The sequence below is a fragment of the Protopterus annectens genome, chromosome 2.part1, assembly GCF_019279795.1.
Source record: "Protopterus annectens isolate FY-2018-M chromosome 2.part1, PAN1.0, whole genome shotgun sequence".
In the NCBI taxonomy this organism is placed as follows: domain Eukaryota; kingdom Metazoa; phylum Chordata; order Ceratodontiformes; family Protopteridae; genus Protopterus; species Protopterus annectens.
The window spans coordinates 1,736,158,805-1,736,182,416 of NC_056729.1; the positions used below are offsets into that span (position 1 = coordinate 1,736,158,805).

At 42.5% G+C, this 23,612-nt stretch overlaps 1 long non-coding RNA gene across 1 annotated transcript in view; it reads left to right on the forward strand.

Moving 5' to 3' along the window:
* The window catches only part of LOC122794618, a 133,105-nt gene that overhangs the window by 89,529 nt on the left and 19,964 nt on the right, over positions 1-23,612 (forward strand). The window contains exon 2 of the long non-coding RNA XR_006363661.1: positions 170-257. This is a non-coding gene — a long non-coding RNA (uncharacterized LOC122794618). The remainder of the gene's footprint in view (positions 1-169; positions 258-23,612) is intronic.

The window sequence follows — 23,612 nt, forward strand, 5'->3', positions numbered from 1 at the left end:
AAGTCTACAGATGCCTCTGGCTTACTATAACTACTCTGTTCATGTCTGTGTTCACGTATTTTAGTTAATTTTATGCTTATTTTTTTAAATAAATAATTAAAAATAGACATGTTTTACTGATTTTATTTTTTATTTATTTTTTTTTACTAAACATCAGCTTTATTTTTAGGTCCAGCCTTATGAGTGACCGCAAGTATAGAAGAGACATCTAGCATATTTTTGCCTTAAGATGCCTGAACTGAAGGTCACTCCCTTGGGTAAGATTGCTAAAATCATGGTCTGTTTCATGTAAGTCATTTGATATCACCATTTATGCCACAATTTGTTTTGTTTCATATAAGATCACTTTGTTAATCTTAGTGTGCTAGATGCTAGATTAGTGATCAAACTGAAGTGTGTTACAAGGACAGTAACATTGTTACCCTGGATATGTGAGAGACTCTGGTGTCAAAGAATGGAGATTTGGGTGGAGGAGGAGGAGTGAAGCAGCTACTAAAACTTTATATTCAGCCTATACAAAATGATGAAGATGGAAAATGTATGTTATGAAGAGATGCAAATAGCAAACATTTCCAGTCTAATGAAAGCATGCACAAGAGAGCAATCTTATAAGAGGCAGATTGCCATAACATCGCTACTAAAGCCACAGATTCTAAGACTACTCTTTACAGGCTGCTGAAAACCCTCCCCCTTTCTCATGTGCTCTGGGTACATTGTGTTTCCAGATTATCTTTGCTGTTCTTTGATAAGGTATATGCAAATGGCCGTAGGCTACATTATTTTTCATTTGAGCAAAAAATTATTTAGCAGTTAGAAAAAAACACTTTTCTTTCTTTTTATCTATTCATGTCTTCTGGTTATTTTATTGTCTTGTGCATGTCTGTGTGTATGTATATGTGTGTGTGTATATCTCCTAAATAAATATAAATAAATATATATCAGTCAAAACTTTTTATCCTTCTCTTTCGATTTGAGCCCAAACCATTCTGGGCCTGTTGCAGGAACATTCCAACAGGCATTTCCTTTACATTTGCTGTTTGAGTAAAATCAATAATGTTCCTTTGTAGTGACATTGATCAGTCCACTCTTAAGCATAAACATGCCCTCATGCAATACCCAATTGAAAAGTCTTTGTCAGTACAGCCTGACCCTCACAAGACTCCCAGATCTTTAGCTTCATCTCCCATATATCCTTGGACTTCCTTTAGGTTCATAGATTCATAGATTAGTACTAGGCTAACTACCCATGTGGGCTATTATAAGCCTAGCCAATTACCCCATGTCAGAATCAAACCTTGCACCTTCTGTCTATAAGGTAAACACTTTAACCATTATTGTATTTGGGAGTTTTAGCCTACTCCTCCCTTCCTGAAGTTGAGGAGGTCTTTGCATCATTTTTTGTATTTGACGCACACATGTCGAAACAGAACAAAATGAACAGGTGTTTCATAAATGGTTACATTTTGTCTTACTACCTCTTGCAAGTTTATGAGCTGCGGTGGTGCAGCGGTAGTGTTGTTGCCTCACAGCAAGAGGCTCTCCCGTTCGATTCTTGGCTGGAGTGTGGGGAGTGCCTTCTGTGTGGAGTCTGCATGTCCTCCCCGCGGTTGGGTGGGAGTTCGAAAGACATGCGTAAATGGGCGTGCCTTCGCTGAAGGTTGAACGTCAAGCTGGCAGCTCAGCGTTCATGAAAATCTACTGCCAATCATTAGCGGACCGGAGTTCCGCTGTGGCGACCCCTAACCGGGAAAAGCCGAAAGGCAACAACAACAACCTCTTGCAAGTTTATAATGAGATAAAACTATATATAACCAAAAATGGAATGTTTTGATATAAGGTTTTTGAACACAGTTACAGCACAAGTCATTAAGTGAAGCAAAATTGCTTCAAATTCTTCACTAGCCCAAAATGTCTAACTCTAACACTATGTACAAAAATATAACATGTTAATAAATTCAAAATATTTTTTTTTCTCTTTTAAAACATATTAAAATAAATCAGGATACCGCAATGTGCTAGCACTTTAATACTGTGTTACTTCACCATTTTCATGGTTACGACTTGTTGAGGTCGGGCACTATTCAGGTAATGGAAACACTATATTATGAACAAGACAAGCAGCAGTCAAGTCATTTATTTATCAGCATTCTCCCTCTTGCGTCTGTTGCATTTTGCTCATCTTCTGCAGAGTGCTTTTCTGTGGCACGTTCTACCTTGTCTTATTCTGTGTCTTAACAGGCTTTTGCTGACTCTTAAGCCATGGTGACTTGTGATCTATCCACATTGGAAAATTATACTCATTCTAACAGAGCCTTATTATGAAATTACTTGTGTCCCTGAGGCTTGTGAGTGTAGAGGCCAGCAACACCAGGTCATTATCTGCCCCTGCTGTCTCTTGTAAAGATAATGACAAACTGGCAGAGGTCATTAATAGGGGTCATATTAAGACATCTGGTGCTGTTTAATGCGACACCTTGTCTTTGGACACAAGGAGTCGTTCGTGTTTTTTTTTTCTCACTGCAGTTCTTATACCAGTGATGTCACCTGCGCTACAGTTCTTTAGGTAAACATCAGCTGCTGCACATTCCTTGGATGCCAGTTTTGGGGTGGACCCTGTTTTTACACTGCACACTTTGGCATGGTATTGCTGATATTAAGTATGTTTTTAGGTTCCTGAAGCTTTGATGTCATAGTTAGTGATGCTAGTGATGTCACAGCTTTGATGTCATAGTGGTGCTAGTGATGTCAATGATTTCTGTATCACTGTTTAGTATGGAGCTCCTGGTGTCAGTACAAGCCTTGTCAGCATCAGTGCTGTGTACCGAATGCCCTGTGTCAGTGCAGGCCTTGTTAATGTCCATGCTGGGTACCAAGTTCCATTTATCACTGCAGGTCTTGTGAGCATTGGTGCTGTGTATCAAGTGCCCTATGTTGGTGTAGGCCTTGTTAGTGCTCATACTGGGTTCAGTGGCCCCACATGGCCCAGGATGCTAAGCCATGTGTCTTTAAGTATGCTGGCATCCATTTTATATCCAGATCCTGTTCTGATGAAGCCATGGGTCACTAATTTTATGTGTGGTCTATTTTCACCAAATCATTGCAGATGCCAGTTTTACTTTGTAAATTCAAGTGAGTTTGAAATAATCTGGTAACCCCAGGACTGGAACAGTGCCAGCTTAATTAATTGGTAATCTGGTAACCCCAGGACTGGAACAGTGCCAGCTTAATTAATTGGTAATCTGGTAACCCCAGGACTGGAACAGTGCCAGCTTAATTAATTGGTAATCTGGTAACCCCAGGACTGGAACAGTGCCAGCTTAATTAATTGGTAATCTGGTAACCCCAGGACTGGAACAGTGCCAGCTTAATTAATTGGTAATCTGGTAACCCCAGGACTGGAACAGTGCCAGCTTAATTAATTGGTATGTATGTTGTTGATCGTTTTCTACACGAACAGCCACTTTAACGTAGGTAATTGTTGATTTGAAATTATTTATGAGGAAGCTTAACCTCTAGTACATTTTAAAAGTCATTCCAGGTTTTTACAACCAAAATTCCAAAATAAGTTTTGTCAAAAGCACATACATTCCTTCCTTGCAACAATCATTACAGGTTTTTTATGACTCTTGTGAGAATGACTTGAGAAGGAGGCTCAGTCAAAAACTTCAGTTTTGCAATTTAACTTATGGAGAATGCATTGCATTAAAATGGATAAGTAAGAACAGAAATATGCGTATTATAAAAGCTGATAAAAGTGGCACTGTGGTAGTTATGGACACTTTAACATCGAGTACATCAACCAGTTGTTAGCTGATGAGCAGTGCTATGACATAGTCAATGCAGATTTTACTGAAAAAAGGTTTAGATATAGCGACACCTGTCTCTCTGACTTACTTTGCTGGAACCAAATTGACTATTGAGTCTATACCTTCGTGAAGAATGAGCATCCATAGATGGCTAGATTCGTAGGAATACCTAAGATTTACAAAGATTGTCATAATCTGACTTTTAAAAGACTGAGCTAGTTTCAGTTTTTCTTGATCACTGCCTAAATCCTGTAGTTCAGAATTTATGTTTTTATCTTAAGGATTCATGGCACCTTCTGGAACTGCTAAGCCAATTAGACAATCTCAGTTCTCAGTGTATTTTGGTTTCCATCAGTGTGGTTTCCTTTTATACTAGTATATGTCAGGAAGGGTCTATATGACTTGGTCGACAGTTCATATGATCGACTGTTTATTTGGTCGACAGTTCATTTGATCGACAAGCATTTGCCCCCTTCCCCAAAGTTGTGTGACCCTGGAGTTGATATATATAGTTAGGGGGGGTGTGGGGGGCACAGCCCACATTAGTGTGGGGAAGCCCCCACCTAAAATGCTTGTCGATCAAATGAACTGTCGACCAAATAAACAGTCGATCATATGAGCTGTCGACCAAGTCATATAGACCCATCAGGAAACAGGTAGCAAACTTGTTTGCGACTATTGATCAGTTATTCCAACCTCGGATCAGATATGACTAACACAATCTGTGACTTGCTTGAATTGGTTTTAAGTATCAACGTTTTTGAATTCCAAGGTACATATTATCGACAGAAAGGGTGATGTCACTATGGGGGCGAGAGTTGCCCCTATATTTTCAAATCTGGTGATGTTATCTTGGGAGAACCAGTATATTTTGCCACATTCAGATTTTAAAAAAGTAGTCATTTGCAAGCATTTCTTTGACGACTTAGCATTTGGAAGGGTAATGCTGACAAATTTAATTTATTTTTCAAGTTTCTCAATTGCACTACTAGTTTTTTGAGATTCCTATCAGTGGGATAGGAAAAAGTATCAACTATCTGGTTGTTAGGCTATCATTAGATAAAGCTGATGGCTTGCTCCATAGTAGTGTTTATAGAAAGGACACTTTTGTTAATAATTATTTACGTCCAACTATTCTACACCCACAACATATGAAAAGATGAATTATCAAGGGCCAATTTTTATGACTAAGTAGTCTAACCAGTAATGGCAACAAATTTCTTTCCAGAGTAGAAGATCTTAAAGACATGTTCATTTCGAGAGATACACAGCTGATTTAGTGGACACTGTCATTGGTGAAGTCATTGAACTGAAGAAAACCAAAGCAAAGCAGAGTCTCAGAAGGACACTAACAAATGGTGATCCAAAACCAGATGCCAACTTGGTCGGGCCCAATCAGCAACAAGCTATCCAGTATATTAGGGCTTTTCCACTGCCTATCACCACAGACCTGAATCCTATAATCCTAGGAAGTCCTGAATTAACAGCAATTTTGGGTTGCCAACCTTGCTTTACATATAAAATGTCGTCAAATGTTAAGAGCTTACTTTCAAAAGACAAACGTGATGATCCAGCTGAAATTGTCGCTGTAAGCACTTTCAAATGTGGCACATGCAGATTTTGTAGATACGTTAGTGTTGTTCCATTGTCGTCAGTAAGAGTACCAATAAAACCATCACAGTAAAAGGTGGTATGATATAACGCACCTGGAGTTGTTTATTTGGCCAGTTGCAAATCATGTGACAGTTCCTATATTGAAAAGACAATCGGAAAGCTCTCCAAAAGAATATATGAACATACCTTGGCAATTAAGAAAAAAGTAATAACGCATTGGCCAAATACTCCATGGTATGCAACAGTTTTAGGAAATTTACTTTTTTTGTACTGGATATAGTGCAGATTGAAAGTTTCAAAGGACGCTACAATGTTTTACTTGAGTGCAGGGGAGCTTGAGTGGCAGATCAGATTTGCTGCTGACAAGCCAGCGGGTCTCAATGAGTACATTAACCTTATTGATTTATTTATTTATTTTACATTTGTTAACCGGGCTAGTCTAGCTGGATGTATTTCCATTTTCAGTAGAGGCCCGAGGAGAAAAGGTCTGATATTAGCACACAGAATATGCAAACAATATATACACAGTGTAAAAAGATAAAAGGTATGAATGTAATAATAAAGAGAAGTTTTACACTAAACAGTGTCAGACAGTAGAAGGCAAAGCGATGTACAATATAATACATAGGTAAATAACAGTACAATAGGTTGTTTTAGGAATACTATTTACAGCACAGTCCTTACAGCGATATGCAGCAGAGTTTAGGAAGAAAAGTGAGAGAGAGAGGTGCGAAGTAAAGAATCAAATGATTAATCAGGGTCACTGCAGGGGCATAACCAATGGATCTTCAGGTGGATTTTGAGGTTTTGTTTAAAGAGAGGCAGAGTGGGAAGTAAGGTTAGTTTTATAGGTAAAAGGTTCCAGTTTTTACCTACAGTGTTAGAGAACAAGGAATCCCCTGCTTTGTTGTTGGACTTTGTTATGGTGGCTAGAAGTTTGTTAGAGGAGTGTAGTGAATTTAGGTTTTTGTAGGGGAAGATGAGGTTAGGGAGTATAGGAGTGATGTTAGGTTGGTAAAATAGCTTGTAGGCAATGGTGAGTTGAGTAAATAGAAGATTTTGTAGTTCTAGCCAGCCTAGTTTTAGTAGATTCAGACAGTGGTGGGTTCTAAAGGGATTGCCAGTAGCAAATCGGGCAATACTATTGTAGGAATTAGTTTGATAAGGTTATTTTTTTTAGGTTAGTGTAAATGGGTGAGGCATAAAGAAGAGTTGAAATTAAGGGAGAGTGAGCAATTTTGGTTCTGGCTGATGGTGTTAAGAAGGGTTTAATTCTGTATAAGGAGCCACGTTTTTTGTTTACAGATTTTATAGTGTTGTTTATATGGCTGTCAAAGTTAAGGTTATTATCAATAGTAATTCCAAGCAGTTTAGTGGTGGAATCTGGGGATATGAGGGTACCGTTGTTGGAACTGATTGAGAAGTCTACTGGGGAGGACTTACTGGTAGGTACAAAGAGTAGGAGCTTAGTATTTTTGGCATTTAGAAGAAGGCAACGCTTCAAGAACCAAGTCTCAATTATATTGAATACCTTTTGAGTTGAAGAATGTAGTTCTGAGGGGGAGTTAGGTGAACATAAGATTGTCGAATCGTCTGCATATTGTATACAGGTGGCTTGAGGAATTGCTACATGCAGGTCATTAATGAATAGTGAGAAAAGGAGAGGTCCTAGAATAGAGCCCTGAGGGACTCCAAGGGTGACTGGCAGGAGGGATGATAGGATGTCCTTCAAGGATGCATCTGCAGTCCTTACATATGGGTTGTCCTGCCTCAGGCAGCCCTTCGGTCGGCCGGATTCCAAAGTCTGGGTCCAGCGTCGGCTGATGTCGCCCCTTCCCCGGCGCCAGTGCCTGGGGTATAAAAGTGTCAGCCGACGCCATCTTCCCCAGTCTTTCTTGCCGCGTGGTGCCCGAAGCAGAAGCAGTTCGCAAGTGCCGGTCGGCCAGCTCCTGTAACTTCAGCTACCGAAGACTTCAAAAAGCTAAGTACCCCGTTGGGGACTCTTTCTTGCCTCAGCCGATGTCAGATCAAACGCTTAAAGTTAATAATTGCTTGACTTGTGGGAAACAAATACCTCATAAGGATTTCCATTCCTACTGCCTCCCCTGCCTAGGCCCAGACCACGACGTCTCGGCCTGTACTGCCTGTGCCTCCTTTAATAGGCGTTGGTCGGAGTTTGCAGAGGAATTTTTTGAGGCTAGTTTCTCTTATAAAATGCCGTCGGAGACTCCGACTTCTCATTTAACCAAGAAACGGAAGGACAAGGACCGACACACGCGGACCGTGGTTTCGGCTGAAACCGCTCCTAGGCCTGCCGTGAGTGTCTCGGTCTCGGCTGAAACAGAGTCCTTGGTACTTCCGTCCATAGAAACCGACAGCCTCGGTCCCGGAGACTTTTTCTGAGTGGGTTATAGAATTACCCTCGGAAACCGGTGTTCAGAAACCTACCGACACCATTCCCCTAGACAAAACTACTCCAGCACGTGGGGCAGCCAGGCCCCCTGCATCCATGTCCATAAAAGCTTTCACTAGGGCTAAAGCTGCTAAGCAACAAAAACCTTTGCCTCCCAAGTCTATTTCTCAGGGATCCACTACAGGTTCTCAGATACTAAGTTTGGCTGAGGACCTTATTTTCTTAATTAGGGGCTCGCAGCCTCATCCGGACAGGGGCTCTCAACCCCCACTAGACAAAAGGCCCAGGGTTGAGTCTGCTGAACCTCAGTCCTCTGATGAGGCCTCTGATGGCTCTGCTCTATCAGACTACCAGGAGGAGGCCTTCACGGCCTACGAGGATTCTGATGCAGAGGAATCTATTCCCTCTGCCTCCCCTCCTGACGAGCTGTCCTTTGGGGAGACCCTTCACTCCATGAGAGAGCATTTCTAATGGCAGGGCCAGGAATTCTCCGATTCCAGGAAGAGATAAAGGACTTTTCTTCATTTGCCTCAGCGTAGACCTTTGGCTATTCCTCCTGTTTTAAGTGTCATTGATGATGTGTATTCTGAGTCTAGCACTACCCCTGACACCCTTCCTCTGGCTCCTGTTAAACCCGATAGGTACTACAGGGTCCCGGACTCACATCATTTCCTTTACAAGGCCCACTCTGCTGACACAGAAACTATTTCCCAGGATCCTAAAGGGGTTGCAGCTGCCACTACTAAAAATCCACTCCCCTCTGAAAGGGAGTCCAGGGCTTTAGAGAGATGGGGTAAAAAAGTGTACACTTCTTCCATTCTGTCTATGAGGGATTTAAATTGTCAATTTCATATGATACAGTACCAAGAGTATTTGTTAGATGAATTGCAGAAAAAACTGTCTTCGCCTGAACCCCTAGATCGTAAGTCACTACAGGATCTGGTACATAATTCACAACAGGTTAGCAACCATTTCTTGCAGTGTGGTTATGATGCATTGGAAGCTTCATGTAGGTCAGCAATGACAGGTGCAGTCATACGTAGACATGCCTGGCTGAAGGAACAATCTCTGCCAGATCATGTTAAGGCTAAGCTTCTGGATGCTCCACTGGAAAAGCAAAAGTTATTTGGCTCCACTGCTCAAGAGGTCTTAAAGAAATTTGAGGAAAAGGCAAAATCTGTACAAACAGTCAAAGATTTCCTCCAGGTACAACCACCAAGATTCAGCAGAAATTGGCCTTCTAAGAATTGGTCCTTTCCAGAAGAGAGATTTCAAAGAGGCAAGAACAGGCGTGCCAGAGGTAGAGGGCAAGCCAGAGGCTCCTACAGAGGACGTCAATGGCAGCCTCCTAACCAGAGAGGTAGTGCAGGTCCAACAACTGCTGCACAAGGACAGACTTAATGACTTCACCTTGACCCCGCTGACCAGGGCTCAATTAGAAGCACCTTTGGGCGGAAAGTTGTCTTTATTCTCAAAAAATTGGCACAGTATTACAAGGGACAAATGGACACTGCAAATAATAGACAAAGGATACAGGTTCCATTTCCATACATTACCAGAAAGAAAGGGAATGCCAACCCTGCCACCAAATCAGAGGGCAGAGGCTTTAAAACAAATTGCCAACCTATTGCAAATGAAAGCTATAGAAAAGATTCCTCTCGCAGAACAAGGCCAAGGATTTTATTCCAGACTATTCCTTGTCCCAAGAAAAGAAAAACAATGGAGGCCTATTCTCGATTTGTCCGCACTGAATACTTCTCATTGTGCCAAAATTCAAAATGCTGACCCTACAGCAACTCCTTCCCATGCTGGTCAAGGGGTCTTGGCTGGTAACTCTAGACCTCAAGGAGGCATACCTGCATGTCCCTATCAGACAAAGTTGCAGAAGACACCTCAGATTTCTTGCAGGTTCAGAGCATTATCAATTTTCAGCATTGCCCTTTGGCTTATCTACTGCACCCAGAGTATTCACGAAATGCCTGGCATCAGTAATTGCACACTGCAGACTTCAGGGGATTCAAATATACCCGTATCTGGACGACTGCCTTATACAAGCGGACAGCCAACAAACTTTGGAAAAACATTTGAATTATGCCATCCGCCTACTACAGGCCTTGGGATACACAGTCAACATTCACAAGTCAAGACTTGTGCCATCCCAAAGAATAACTTTTCTGGGTGCGGAACTAGATACAACCACCCAAATGGCTTTTCTCACAGAAGAAAAAGACAACTACCGGATTACTTCAAAAATCTAACAAAACAAACTCAGATGACTGCAAGGAAAATCCTGCAGGCCCTGGGTTACATGACATCGTGCATTCTTCTGATTCCACAAGCAAGGCTGCATATGAGAAAACTACAATGGTACCTAAGGAGTTTATGGTCTCAGCACAATCACAGCCTAGAAGCCTTGATACCACTCATTCCATGCCTTCAAAAGGAATTCCTGTGGTGGGCCCAAGCAAGCCAGTCAAACAGGGGCCTGCCTTTCAGCAAACCAGTAACCAGCCAAACCATTACCTCGGACGCTTCAGACCATGGATGGGGAGCACATATGGAGGACAGATGCATCCAAGGTCTATGGTCTCAGAAAGAATTGCATGCACATAAACCAAAAGGAAATGCTGGCAGTGATTCATGCAATCGAGGCCTTCAAGCTCTTTCTACATCAAGGCCACCTGCTAATAAGGACAGACAATACCACAGTTATGTGGTACATAAACAAGCAAGGAGGTACCCATTCCTACCCTCTTTGCAGACTAGCAATGAATCTTTGGGAACTTTCCCTAAAACTAAATATAGAGCTGCAATCCCAGTTTGTGCCAGGAAAAGACAATATACTGGCGGACAGCCTAAGCAGAAATACCATGGACCCACACGAATGGATGCTGCACCCAGACATCTTCCTTCAGATAACACAATCATGGGGGAGGCCAGACATAGAACTTTTTGCCTCCCACCACAATCAGCTGAAGAAATTCTGCACAAGGACATACCACCCACAAGCATGGAAAGTGGACGCCCTCTCTTTCAGTTGGAATACTCTAACAGTGTATGCATTTCCACCACTGCCACTAATGACCAAGGTCTTACTGAAAATCAAGACAGAGCAGCCGAAAGTGATTCTAATAGCCCCGGACTGGCCAAGGCAGCACTGGTACCCACTGTTACGGAGCCTGTCACACACGAAACCGTGGCCTCTACCACTATGGACACTCCTACTGACACAGCACAATTACAAAACTCTGCACTCCAGCCTGAAAACCCTGCAGCTGACAGCCTGGAGAATACCTTGACTCCTCACCAGGAAAAGCTATCCAAGAGAGTGAAGGATATCATCATGGAAGCTCGCAGACCTTCCACGAGAAAGACATATTCAGCAAAATGGAAAAGATTCCACACTTGGAGCACCGCAAAGGGCCTAGATGCCACAGTGATGAGCATGGCACATATCCTGGAATACTTGGCAGACACGCTCCATAATGGCCTTTCATACTCTTCCATAAAAATTCACGCTTCAGCAATTTCAGCAGAATACAATACTGATCCACCTGTCTTCTCTCATCCTCTCCTAAGGCAGTTTCTAAGAGGAATTAAAAACATCAATCCTCCAAGAAAACCACCAGTGCCTGCATGGGACCTTAACTTCATGTTGGAAAAGTTGACTTTACCTCCCTTTGAACCAGCAGCGTCTTCAGAGTTACAGTTCCTGTCTTGGAAGACTGCCTTCCTTCTGGCCATAACCTCAGCAAGAAGAGTATCTGAATTGCAGGCACTCATGGCAGTACAACCATTTCTTATTTTTCATCAGGACAGAGTCTCCTTGAGAACCAATCCTTCATTCATGCCAAAGGTGGTATCCAGGGTCTCATTGAACCAAGCTATTCACCTGCCTACCTTCTTTCCAAACCTACAAAACAAGGGAGAGAAACTTCTGCATACCCTGGACATTCACAGACAGTTACGCTACTACTTGGACAGAACTAAGACTTTCAGAAAAACTGACCAGCTGTTGGTAGCATATGCTGCAGGCATTCAAGGAAAAGCAATTTCCAAACAGACAATTTCAAAATGGATAGGAAATTGCATTCAATTCTGCTATTCTTATCATGGAAAAGCTGTGCCAGCTAACATCAGACCTCATTCCACCAGAGCTACAGCCACCTCCACAGCCTTCTTAAGAGGGGTGGCTACCAAGGACATTTTAGAAGCTGCTACATGGAGCTCCGTGCATACATTTTCTAAGCATTACAATTTACCCTTATATTCCAGATCCAGAGCAGGCTTTGCTACGGCAGTCCTGCAGGGCATTTTAGCTACGCCATCTTTTTCTTAGAGCCTACCACCCCCAGCTTGGCTATGGTATTCTACCCATATGTAAGGACTGCAGATGCATCCTTGAAGGACATAGTACAGTTTTGTACCTACCATAAATGTAGATGTCCGATAGGTATGCATCTGCAGTCAGGTTTACCCTCCCTCCTTTCCCTCTGTGGTACTTCTTGGGTACTTATCCCTCTTATAGCTGGCTGGGGTTATCTATTATGGTGCATTTGTTTTATATTACTGTGCATGTTTGCAATATTTTGTATTTCTACCAAATTTAGCCTTCCTTAGAGGGCACCTGGCATCCGGGGCAAGAAAAACTGAGGAAGATGGCGTCGGCTGACACTTTTATACCCCAGACGCTCTGACATCGGGGAAGGGGCGACAGCCGACGCCGGACCCAGACTTTGGAATCCGGCCGACCGAAGGGCTGCCTGAGGCAGGACAACCCATATGTAAGGACTGCAGATGCATACCTATCGGACATCTACATTTATGGTAGGTACAAAACTGTACTTTTTGATCCCAGAGAACTGCCTGTTGCCTATTGCTGAGGTAGAACTTGAACCATTGGATAGCCAAAGTATCAAGGGAAAGGGAATCTAGAATGTTAATAAGAAGGGTGTGGTTAACCTTGTCAAAAGCTTTTGAGAGATTAATAAAGAGTGCATATGAGAGGATATTATTGTTGCTATTTCTATTGATGGAATCTGTGAAGGATAAGAGGGCATTAGTGGTACTATGAAATGGCCTAAAGCCATGTTGGCAGTTAGCCAGAATGTCATGTGGAGTTAAGTGGTCTAATAGCTGATGGTGAATACATTTCTCCATCATTTTTGCTAGGGGAGATAAAAGGGCTATAGGCCGATAGTTAGAATAAACTTTGGAGTTACCAACTTTGTGTAAGGGTATAATATGGGAGATTTTCCAGATTTCTGGAATGGACCCCTCTTTAATGGTTCTATTAATAAGGATGGATATTGGGTATGCAATAACTTTGGCTGCTTTTTGCAGGTATTCAGATGGTTAGCTGGTCAGCCGAAGGAGTGCAAGGCTTCAGTTTTTGGATGAATTTGAAGATGACAGCTGTAGAGATGGGTGGCAATTTAAATGTTGGAAGAGAGCCAGAACTGGTGGTATGAAGTTTTGAGTTATCTGGGGTTAGTTGACTGGCAAGTGACTGTATGGTCTCAGTGAAGAAAGTATTGAAAGCATTAGAGGGGGGTATTATGATCGGACCCAAGTGGGGTTGGTGTACGAGAGTGACCTGGGAGTAAGAGTCTATTGATTCCTGACCAGAACTTCTGTGGGTTGTTTTGGTGGATTTGCTGTAATTTTACAATAGTAGTTCTTTTTGTCAGTAAGTATGGCCTTTTTGTAGTATTTCTAAGCTGCCTAAAGTTTTGTTGGTCAGAGAGAGTTTTGGTAGCTCTCTATTTAGCCCATAATTTGTTTCTAAGCAACATTTTTTTGTCTGGTTTCCTTAGAAAGCCAGGTGGCTGGTTTGGTTTTCATTCTGATGGAGCGTTTAGGAGCATGCCTATCGAGTATAGCTAAGAATTTGGAGTTGAAATATTTAGCAGCCTCATCAAGTGGGAGGGATTTTAAAGGATTCCAGTCACAGGCACTTCATTTTGAAATAGTACTTGGTTAAATTGTTTGTTGGTCCATGATACCCTATAAGTGTGGGGGGGGGTAGAAATATCATTCTTTTGCCTTATAATGTAAGTCAACGTGTGATCACTTACATCATCTATAAGCTTGTTTATGATTATGAGTAAGAATCCAATCTAAGGTGGTTTCTTTTTTATTTGGTTTGTTGATTCTGGTTGCAGAGGTAATTGTTTGACTAAAGCCATGAAGATTAATATGGGAAGTGGGATTTTCAGCATTGACAGTTTTCCAGTCGGTGTTGAAGTCACCTAGTATTATTATTTCTTGTGGGTAAGTAGAGGATATCCAGCTAAGGATATCCTTGATAGTATTGGTAGTAGAGGATATCCAGCTAAGGATATCCTCGATAGTATTGGTATTGTTACCTGGGTGAAGATAGATACAGATGATATATATTGATCCAGCTAAGGATATCCTTGATAATATTGGTAGTAGAGGATATCCAGCTAAGGATATCCTCAGTAGTATTGGTATTGTTACCTGGGCGAAGATAGATACAGATGATATATATTGATCCAGCTAAGGATATCCTTGATAATATTGGTATTGTTACCAGGTGGAAGATAGATACAGATGATATATAGTGATTTGATGGGGTTGATTTGAAATTTGGAGATAAGGATTTCAGCATTGTTTTCCTGAGGTGGCTTATAAGGTAAAGAGGAGATCTGAAGTCCATTTTTATATAAGATTGCTACCCCCCCCACCTTTATGTTTAATACGGTTTTGTCTCAATATATTATATCCTAGGGGAATGATTTTGTTGTCTTTAGTATGAGGTTTTAACCAAGTTTTTGTGAGGCAGAAAATGTCAAAGGAGTAAATATCTAGAAGGGCATGGAGGTGGGCTATTTTATTATTAATACTTTGGATATTAAGATGTCCTATTAGGAAAGAATTGGGGGGTTTGGGGTGGATAACAAGGGGTGTAGGATTGGGGCTGGCAGTTTTGACTATGCAGACATTGGTTGGGCCTGGATTAGGGTGGATGTCACCATCTTTCAAGGAGGGATTTTTTTAGTCTTAGAGTAGGGTTGTAGGTATGGCTTATTAGATATTTTACTTTCTTTACTGTGAGTTTGTTGTATTTAATATGTGAGAGTCTATGGTATTTGGCTAGCAGATAGCTTGGATTAGAAGTGATATTTATTTTAGTATGGGTGTGGGTAAGAGTTAATATAGCGGTTTGTTTTTGGAGAGTAATTAAATTGGTAAAAGGTTGGTTTTTCAAAGAAGGTGAGGATATATGCTCTAGTGAGGACAAATATACATGTTGTTAGAAATGTTAGTTTGGTTGTGATGGGTTTAGTTACCTTAGGCATACTGAAGAGCTTAATGATGCACGTGAGTGGGGGTGACGATGGATGAAGAATATAATGAGGTATATTGAGTAGGTTAAGGTTACTCAAATGGGAATTAATCCCACTTGGTATTGAATAGGTGAGAAATACTATAAGAAGGCTTTGAGTAAGTGTGTAGGTAGAGGAGGGGTGTGGCTGTATGTGTATAGTGGTTGGTGTGTGTGATTGGTGGGATGGGAGTGGTCTAGGTAGTATAAATCTAGGACCACTGGGGGTGGATGGGAATTGGGGGTAGGGTAGGGGAGCAGAGTGAGCCCACAGTGCGAGCGGAGCAGGTAGAGTCACAGAGTGGGTTGTCTACTGAGAAGTAATCAGTAATACAGAGAGACTGTGCACTACCAAGGCCTTAAGTAGGTAGGTAACACTGTCTCTGTAAACATCTGTCTAGGTAATATGCAAGGGATGTCCTTTTTCATCTAGTTTCCAAAGGAAAAGGAGAGTAAGGCAGAAGGCATCGTTTGCATGCAAAGCTAAGGTGAGAGGTTTAATTATAGTGGGTCAGCTTTCTACAAGTATGCCTTTCAGCCTAATGTCTGAAAGGTAATGCCTTCTTATTTATTTCCTTGGGGAGCTTGCTTGGTATTTATGCTAGCATTAGGGATGTTCATCATGTTTCATTGTTGCAGTCGTTACTCTTGGGTTATCCTGCTAGCAGGCTACCCGCAGTCGGCCTGAATTCCAAAGTCTTGGTCTGGCGTCGGTTGCTGTCACCTCTTCCCTGACAGTGCGCCAGGGGTATAAAAGATGCAGCCGACACCAGTCTTTCTTGCCGTGTGGTACCCGAAGCAGAAGCAGTTTGCAAGTGCCGGTCGGCCAACTCCTGAGATTTTCGTGTTTGAATTTCAGATCCGAAGTCTTCATTTAAAGCTAAGTACCCCGTTGGGGAAACATTTTTCTTGCTCCAGACCGATGTCAGAAAAAGTTAATAATTGTATTTCTTGTGGGAAGCAAATACCTCATAAGGACTTACATTCTTATTGTAATCCTTGCCTAGGCCCTGATCACGATGTTGCAAATTGCAGGTTTTGTGCTAGATTTAGCCAACTCACTATTAAGCGTCGGTATAATTTTGCATTTCATTACTTTGGCCGAAGATTTAATTACACAATGTCGTCGGATAGCCATCCGACTACCGCAATTCACAAGAAACGCAAGGAAAAGGACAGGCATCTAAAGTCCAAAACTGACGACGAGGCTTCATCTAAGCCAGTCGCTGGTTCACCGGTTCTCAGTGAGGCACTTTCGCAGCCCCTGACGCCCACTACCTCAGAGCCGCAGGCCGCTTCCGACTCCCATGTGGAGCAGACTAGGCCGCCGGAAACTCAAGGTATTGGACACTTGGAAATATTCCCTCAGATGGGGCCGGAGCCACTGAGCAGGCATCGGCTTCTGAGGGTGTTTTCAGGCCTACACAGTTATATGTAAAACCGACTACAGTTTCAAAGGCAAAGACTAAAGCACCACTAAAGACAAAGAAACAAGTGCAGCAAGCCCATGGACAGGCCTCCATGCCTAAAAAACAGATGCTCAAAATGGCCGAAGACCTAATTACTGTGATCAGGGGTTCCCATTCCCCCTCCTGATAAGAGGCCTAGGCGAGAGACAGAATATGAATATTCAGATCAGGTTTCCATTTCCTCTGACTCCTCTTCTGAACAGGAATTCTCTCTTCCTCCCTATGAGGATTCTGATGCTGAAGATTCTATCCCTTCAGCCTCTCCTCTTGAGGATTATTCTTTTGGGGAAACACTGCATACCATGAGGGAGCACTTCCACTGGGAGAGCCAAGACTACTCAGAATCTAAGAAAAGGCTCAGAGACTTTCTTTTACTACCTCAGCACAGGCCTCTTGCTATCCCCCATTTTAGACATTGTAGATGTATTTTCAGAGTCCGGCCTTTCTCCTGACTCTTTACCCCCTGCACCTGTTAAGCCAGACACATACTACAGGATTCCAGATTCACATAAATTTCTTTATAAAAACCCTGCTGCTGTCCCAAAGGGGTCAAGGCTTCCACTGCAAAAAACCCTATCCCCTCTGATAGGGATTCAAGGGCACTGGACAGATGGGGAAAAAAGGTTTACACTGCTGCTACCTTGGCTGTGAGGGCTTTAAATTGTCAATTTCATATGCTTAAATATCAGCGATACTTAATGTCACTGCTTATGTTAACAAATTCTGAATGTGCAGAAAACAAGGAAATTCAGGATTTATTGCATGCAACTGAACAAGTGGGAAAGCATACTTTGCAATGTGGTTTTGATTCTCTGGAGGCCTCTTGCAGGGCCGCTGTTACGGGTTCTGTCATTAGGAGGCATGCTTGGTTAAAGGAACAGAATCTGCCTGATCATGTTAAAGCAAAATTATTAGATTCTCCATTACAGCATGATACTTTGTTTGGTGTTAAAGCAGAAGAGGTGTTGAAGAAAATGGAGGACAAAGCGAAATCAATGCAGACAGTTAAGGATTTCTTACAGGTGCAGCCACCCAGATTTAGCAGGAACTGGCCTACAAAGAATTGGTCCTTTCCAGTGTCAGACAGGCCACAAAGAGGCAGATACAGACACCCCAGTGGCAGATCTCGGCCCCAAGGCTCATACAGGCCTAAACAATGGGGTGCTTCTACCTCCAAAAGCGGAGAAGACAAATCACAGCCATACAGGAAACAGTCCCAATGACTTTCCTCTGCCAGCACCAAGCACTTATCTTTTGGCAGCCCACTTAGGGGGAAAACTAGCACTTTTTTTCACAAAATTGGCACATTTTCACCCAGGGCAAATGGGTCTTGAATATAGTGTCTCAGGGCTACAGATTCCACTTTCACACCTTGCCAAGGGTAAAAGGTTTGTCAGACCTGCCACACAATCAATGGACAGAGGCACAAAAGCAAATTTCGTCCCTCATGGACATGAAGGCCATTCAGCGAGTACCACAGCAAGAGCAGGGACAAGGATTTTACTCAAGACTTTTCTTGGTACCCAGAAAGGACAAAGCCTGGAGACCAATACTGGACCTGTCTAGTCTAAACACATTTCTGGATGTTCCAAAATTCAAAATGTTGACTCTGCAACAGCTTCTGCCCATGCTGGGCAAGAAGGCTTGGCTTGTAACTTTGGACCTAAAAGAGGCATACCTGCATGTCCCAATCAGACAATCTTGCAGAAGATACCTCAGATTCATAGCTGGCTCAATGCACTACCAATTCTCTGCACCGCCCTTTGGCTTATCTACTGCGCCCAGGGTCTTCACAATATGCCTGGCACCAGTAATTGCATTTTGCAGACAAAGAGGAACTGAAATATATCCCTACTTGGACAACTGCATTATTCAAGCAGAGAACAAGGACATTCTACTAAAGCATCTGGTGTTTGTAAAAAGATTACTAATTTGCCTAGGGCACACAGTAAGCGAAAAGAAATCAAACCTAGTACCCTCTGAAGAGATAATATTCCTGGGTGCAAGCTTAAATACAACTGCCCAGATGGCTTATCTTCCGCCAGACAAACAAAGGCAACTGACTTCTTACTTCAAAATGTTGGCAACAAAGACCCAGTTATCTGCAAGAAAAATTCTGCAGGCTTTGGGCTTCATGGCATCCTGCATTCTGCTAATTCCATATGCCAGATTGCATATGAGGAAACTACAGTGGTATCTAAAAAGTGTTTGGACTCAACATTTTCACAGCCTGGAAACATTAATTACCCTCATTCCCTGCCTGCAACAGGAGTTTCGATGGTGGGCACAGGCCTGTCACCACAACAAGGGACAGCCATTCACTTTACCCACAGCCAGGCAGACACTAACAACGGATGCATCAGATTATGCCTGGGGGGCCTACATGGCAGGAAAATGTATTCAGGGCACATGGCCTGCAAGCCAGATGCATCTTCATAGCAATCAAAAAGAGATGCTAGCTGTTCAGAATGCCCTGACAGCTTTCAAGGATCTACTTCATCAAGGACAACTACTGATAAAGACGGACAATGCCACAGTCATGTGGTACATAAGCAGGGAGACGCACATTCCTACCCCCTCTGCAGACAAGCCATGACTTTGTGGGACACAGCATTGACTTATCAAGTTCACCTGCAAGCACAATTCCTGCAAGGAATGATAAATACTCTAGCAGACGAACTAAGCAGAAACCTCATGGATCCCCACGAGTGGAAACTGGATCCACAAGTCTTCAGCATGATAACAAGGAAATGGGGATGCCCAGACATAGATCTATTTGCCTCCCCTTACAACTGCCAACAACAGAGATTTTGCACAAGGACTTATCACAAGCAAGCATGGAAAGTGGATGCCTTATCCTTCAGCTGCAAAAACATAACAGTATATGCCTTTCCTCCAGTGCCTCTCCTCCCCAAGGTAATCCTAAAGGTCAGACAAGAGAAGCCAAAAATGATACTGATTGCCCCAGACTGGCCACGCCAGCACTGGTACCCAATCCTAAAAAACTTGTCTGAAGGTCCAGCCTGGACATTGCCTCAAAGTTCTGACTTACTGACCCAACAAAACAATCAGATCCTGCACAGCCAACTCAGGACCTTAAACCTGGCAGCATGGTGGATAATGTAGCCATTCAGAACAGTCCTCTCTCCAAAGCTGTGATGGATGTTATTTTGGAGGCCAGGAGGCCCAGTACCAGAAAATCTTATGCAGAAAAATAGAAGAGATTATGTGCTTGGAACCAGGCACAAGAAATTGACACGTTTGTACCAGATATTCCTCAGATTTCTATCCCTTTCATCAATTAAGATCCATGCCTCTGCCATTTCAGCCCATTACAATACGGAACCACCTATCTTTTCTCAGTACCTCAGAGGGGCCAAAAAAATAAGATCTCCAAGGAGAGCATCAATACCTGCATGGGACCTCAATTATATCTTGGAAAAACTCACACTGCCTCCTTTTGAGCCAGCCTCAACAGCCGATATAAAATTCTTATCCTGGAAAACAGCTCTGCTCCTAGCAATAACCTCTACAAGACGAGTCACGGAGTTACAGGCACTCATGGCTGTGGAACCTTTTATCATTTTCCATCCAAACAGGGTTTTTCTGAGAACAAACCCGACATTTATGCCTAAGGTGGTGTCAAGTGTGGCCCTTAACCAAACCATTCACTTGCCTACCTTTTATCCAAACCCACAGAACAAGGGTGAGAGACTTCTACATTCTTTGGACATACACAGACAGCTACGTTTCGACTTGGACAGAACTAAAGCTTTCAGAAAGACTGAGCAACTTTTAGTGGCATATGCTGCAGGAAGGATCACAAGGAAAGGCTATCTCAAAACAGACTATTTCAAAATGGATAGGCCATTGCATTCGTTTCTGCTATTCACAACATGGCAAATCAGTGCCTAAGGGCATTAGGCCACATTCAGCCAGAGCAGCAGCCACATCAGCAACCTTCCTCAGAGGAGTACCAACCAAAGACATTTTAGAGGCTGCAACTTGGAGTTCAGTGCACACTTTTACAAAGCACTACCACTTACCTCTGTACTCTACATCCAGAGCAGGCTTTGCCACTGCAGTTCTGCAGGGCCTCATAGCCTCTCCTAATCCTATTTAGCCCCAGCCATCCATCCTCCGCTTTGGGATTCAACCCAAGAGTAATGACTGCAACAGTGAAACACGAAGAACATAGTACAGTTGTGTACCTACCATAAATGTAGATGTTCGAGTGTATTCACTGTTGCAGTCCAGGTTACCCACGCACCATCCCCCTTTCTTTTGCTGGGTCTTATCTGTACTTCTCTATTCTATACAAGCTATGTGGTGTATTTGCTTGTAGATGAAGGAAATGTTTACCTTAGTGCATGCATGTTTATTGGCATAATTTTTAGCCTACTCTTTTGGGGGCACCTGACATCTGGGGCAAGAAAAACTGAAGAAAATAGCGTCTGCTGCATCTTTTATACCCCTGGTGCACTGACGTCAGGGAAGAGGCGACAGCAACCAACGCTGGACCAAGACTTTGGAATTCAGGCCGACTGCGGGTAGCCTGCCAGCAGGATAACCCAAGAGTAATGACTGCAACAGTGAATACACTCGAACATCTACATTTATGGTAGGTACACAACTGTACTTTCTTGGACTAGGTTTTATGAAATGGGGCTGGGGGAGCTTTAGAAAGTCAGAAACAGTGTTCTCATAACCTGTGTTCTGCTGACATCTAGTGGTAAAAATGGGAAACAACAACAGTTTACTTAGGGCAATATAGTAAAGGGAGGAATGGCCTCGGGGTAGGTCCGCGGGTGTGCTGGCCCTTACAATTAGGTTTAAAAAAGGCACTCACTCTTGAAGAGTTCAATACAAAATTATATCCTATTGCCTTGACAGCGAGGCTGGTGAGAGAGGCACTTTTAAGCAGTCCAGAGTTTGGTATTCACTCGGGAGTTCTTTCTGTTTTGTAGAGTACTCTTTGAGGTAGGTAGATAGGAGATGGATGAGACAGCCCATGTCTTGGCACAGGGCTTCCAGGTCTTGAAGAGTTCAAAAAGAATTATATGCTATCGCCTTGACTGCGAGGCTGTTGAGAGGCACTTTTAAGCAGTCCAGAGTTTGGTATTCACTTGGGAGTTCTTTCTGTTTTGTAGGGTAATCTTTGAGGTAGGTAGATAGGAGATGGATGAGACAGCCCGTGTCTTAGCACAGGGCTTCCAGGGAACTGCACACCACACGGAGGAATGAGGGGATGTTCTACGAAAGACGAGTTGATTTAAAAAAATAAAATGTTAACCTGAAATGTTTTACAAGCCACAGGGTCTCAATGAGTACATTAACCTGAAATGTTTTCTTGTGGCACAAAGGTTGTAACATGATTACTATCCTTTTGATTTATGTAGTTTAAAGGGATTTGTATGTTTTTATTGCAATAGTTTTTTTTTAGACACTCCATTTTAAATAATTATATTCTACCAGAGAGTACTTGTTTGTTAATAGGTAGGTACTAGGCTATCAGCCCAAGGGCCTACGTAAGCCTAGCCAACAAGGTTCCCTGGCTTATGCCACCCAAGAAAGTTATTTTCCTGTGCCACTGTCGAACAGAGACACAGAAGTGATCCCCGGGCTGTATTTCCTATTTCCCATCCACTCATAAAGATTTTTCTTGAAAAGTGCTAATGAAGAACTTTGCTTGATATAGATGGGTAGCCTGTTCCAGAGTATGGGAAGTCTCTGGGACAGGAATCTATCCCTCCAGCATGTCCTGCTTATTGTGGTGACAAGGTTTAGGTCCCTAGAGCGTGTAGCTCTGAGGAATTTGGATTTCTTTAGGTGTAGCATGTCCAACAGCTCTGGGTTTGACATAGCTTTATATGTTAGGCAGAGATCACCTCGGAGTAGGTGATATGCTCCGGAGTAAAGCTGAAGTTTTTTGAGACTGTCAGTGTAGGGCATTTCTTTGAGGCCAGTAATCCTCTTTGTGAGGTACTTCTGTGGCCTTTCCAGCTGCTGCAGATGTCTTGTGAGGTACATTCCAAAAGGGACGTTGTACTCTATAATGGGTCTAATGAGTGTCGAGTAGAGAGGAACAATGACCTCTTTTTTCCAGGATGAGAACTCTTTTATGATGGGGTGCACCACGTAGAAGGACTTCCTGAAGAACTTTGCTTGACATAGCTGTGGCGATGTGACTATCAAAGGAGAGACTACTGTCCACCTGTATTAGGGTTGTATCTTTTTAAGACTATATGTTGTTTTACATATTGTACTGTGATTTGTCAGTTTTGGCACAAGATTCATGGCGGACCTTTTAAAACTTTATTTTATATTCATTGTTTTCTGAAGGAGTTCCATATTCTTTTCATTAAAGGAATGAAAGCGCTCAAATAATACCCATCTTTGAGAGTTTCCTTGGTTGCCCTTTATTGCACAAATGATCCAAATGCTTTAAAGGGGAAAATTAATAGTAGAGGCAGACAGATGTTGAAGGTGTAGAGAGGAGAGTGCTGATAATGTGTGGTAGAATATTCAGAAATGAAAATTATTTTGACACGCGTAGTTAATGGAATGGAGTACGGTGATAGAATGTGAATTGAGGGTAAAATGGAAGTGGTGCATATGTGGAAATGACGGTCAAGACTGCTCAAAGCCATTGTAGTGAAGCAACTCCATTAGTTGGTCTGATCTTGAGGTGAATTTATTAACCTCATTTCTTAAATGCATAATAATCTGGTTACAATTGAAGACCTAGTCATAATTTGATGTGCCTGTTTGTTGTTATTAGGTGGTTCCATTTGTAAATATTAGGCTATTAAAATGGATTTAAATGTTATTGTGCGATATGAACAACTAGTAATCAGGTTTTCAGGCTGTATAGTTTAAGCAGGTAGCTGATCAAATGCTTTCTCATGTAGGAGCAATGTGTTGGTGCTTAAAGATCACAGCCTGTTGGGAAAAGGCAG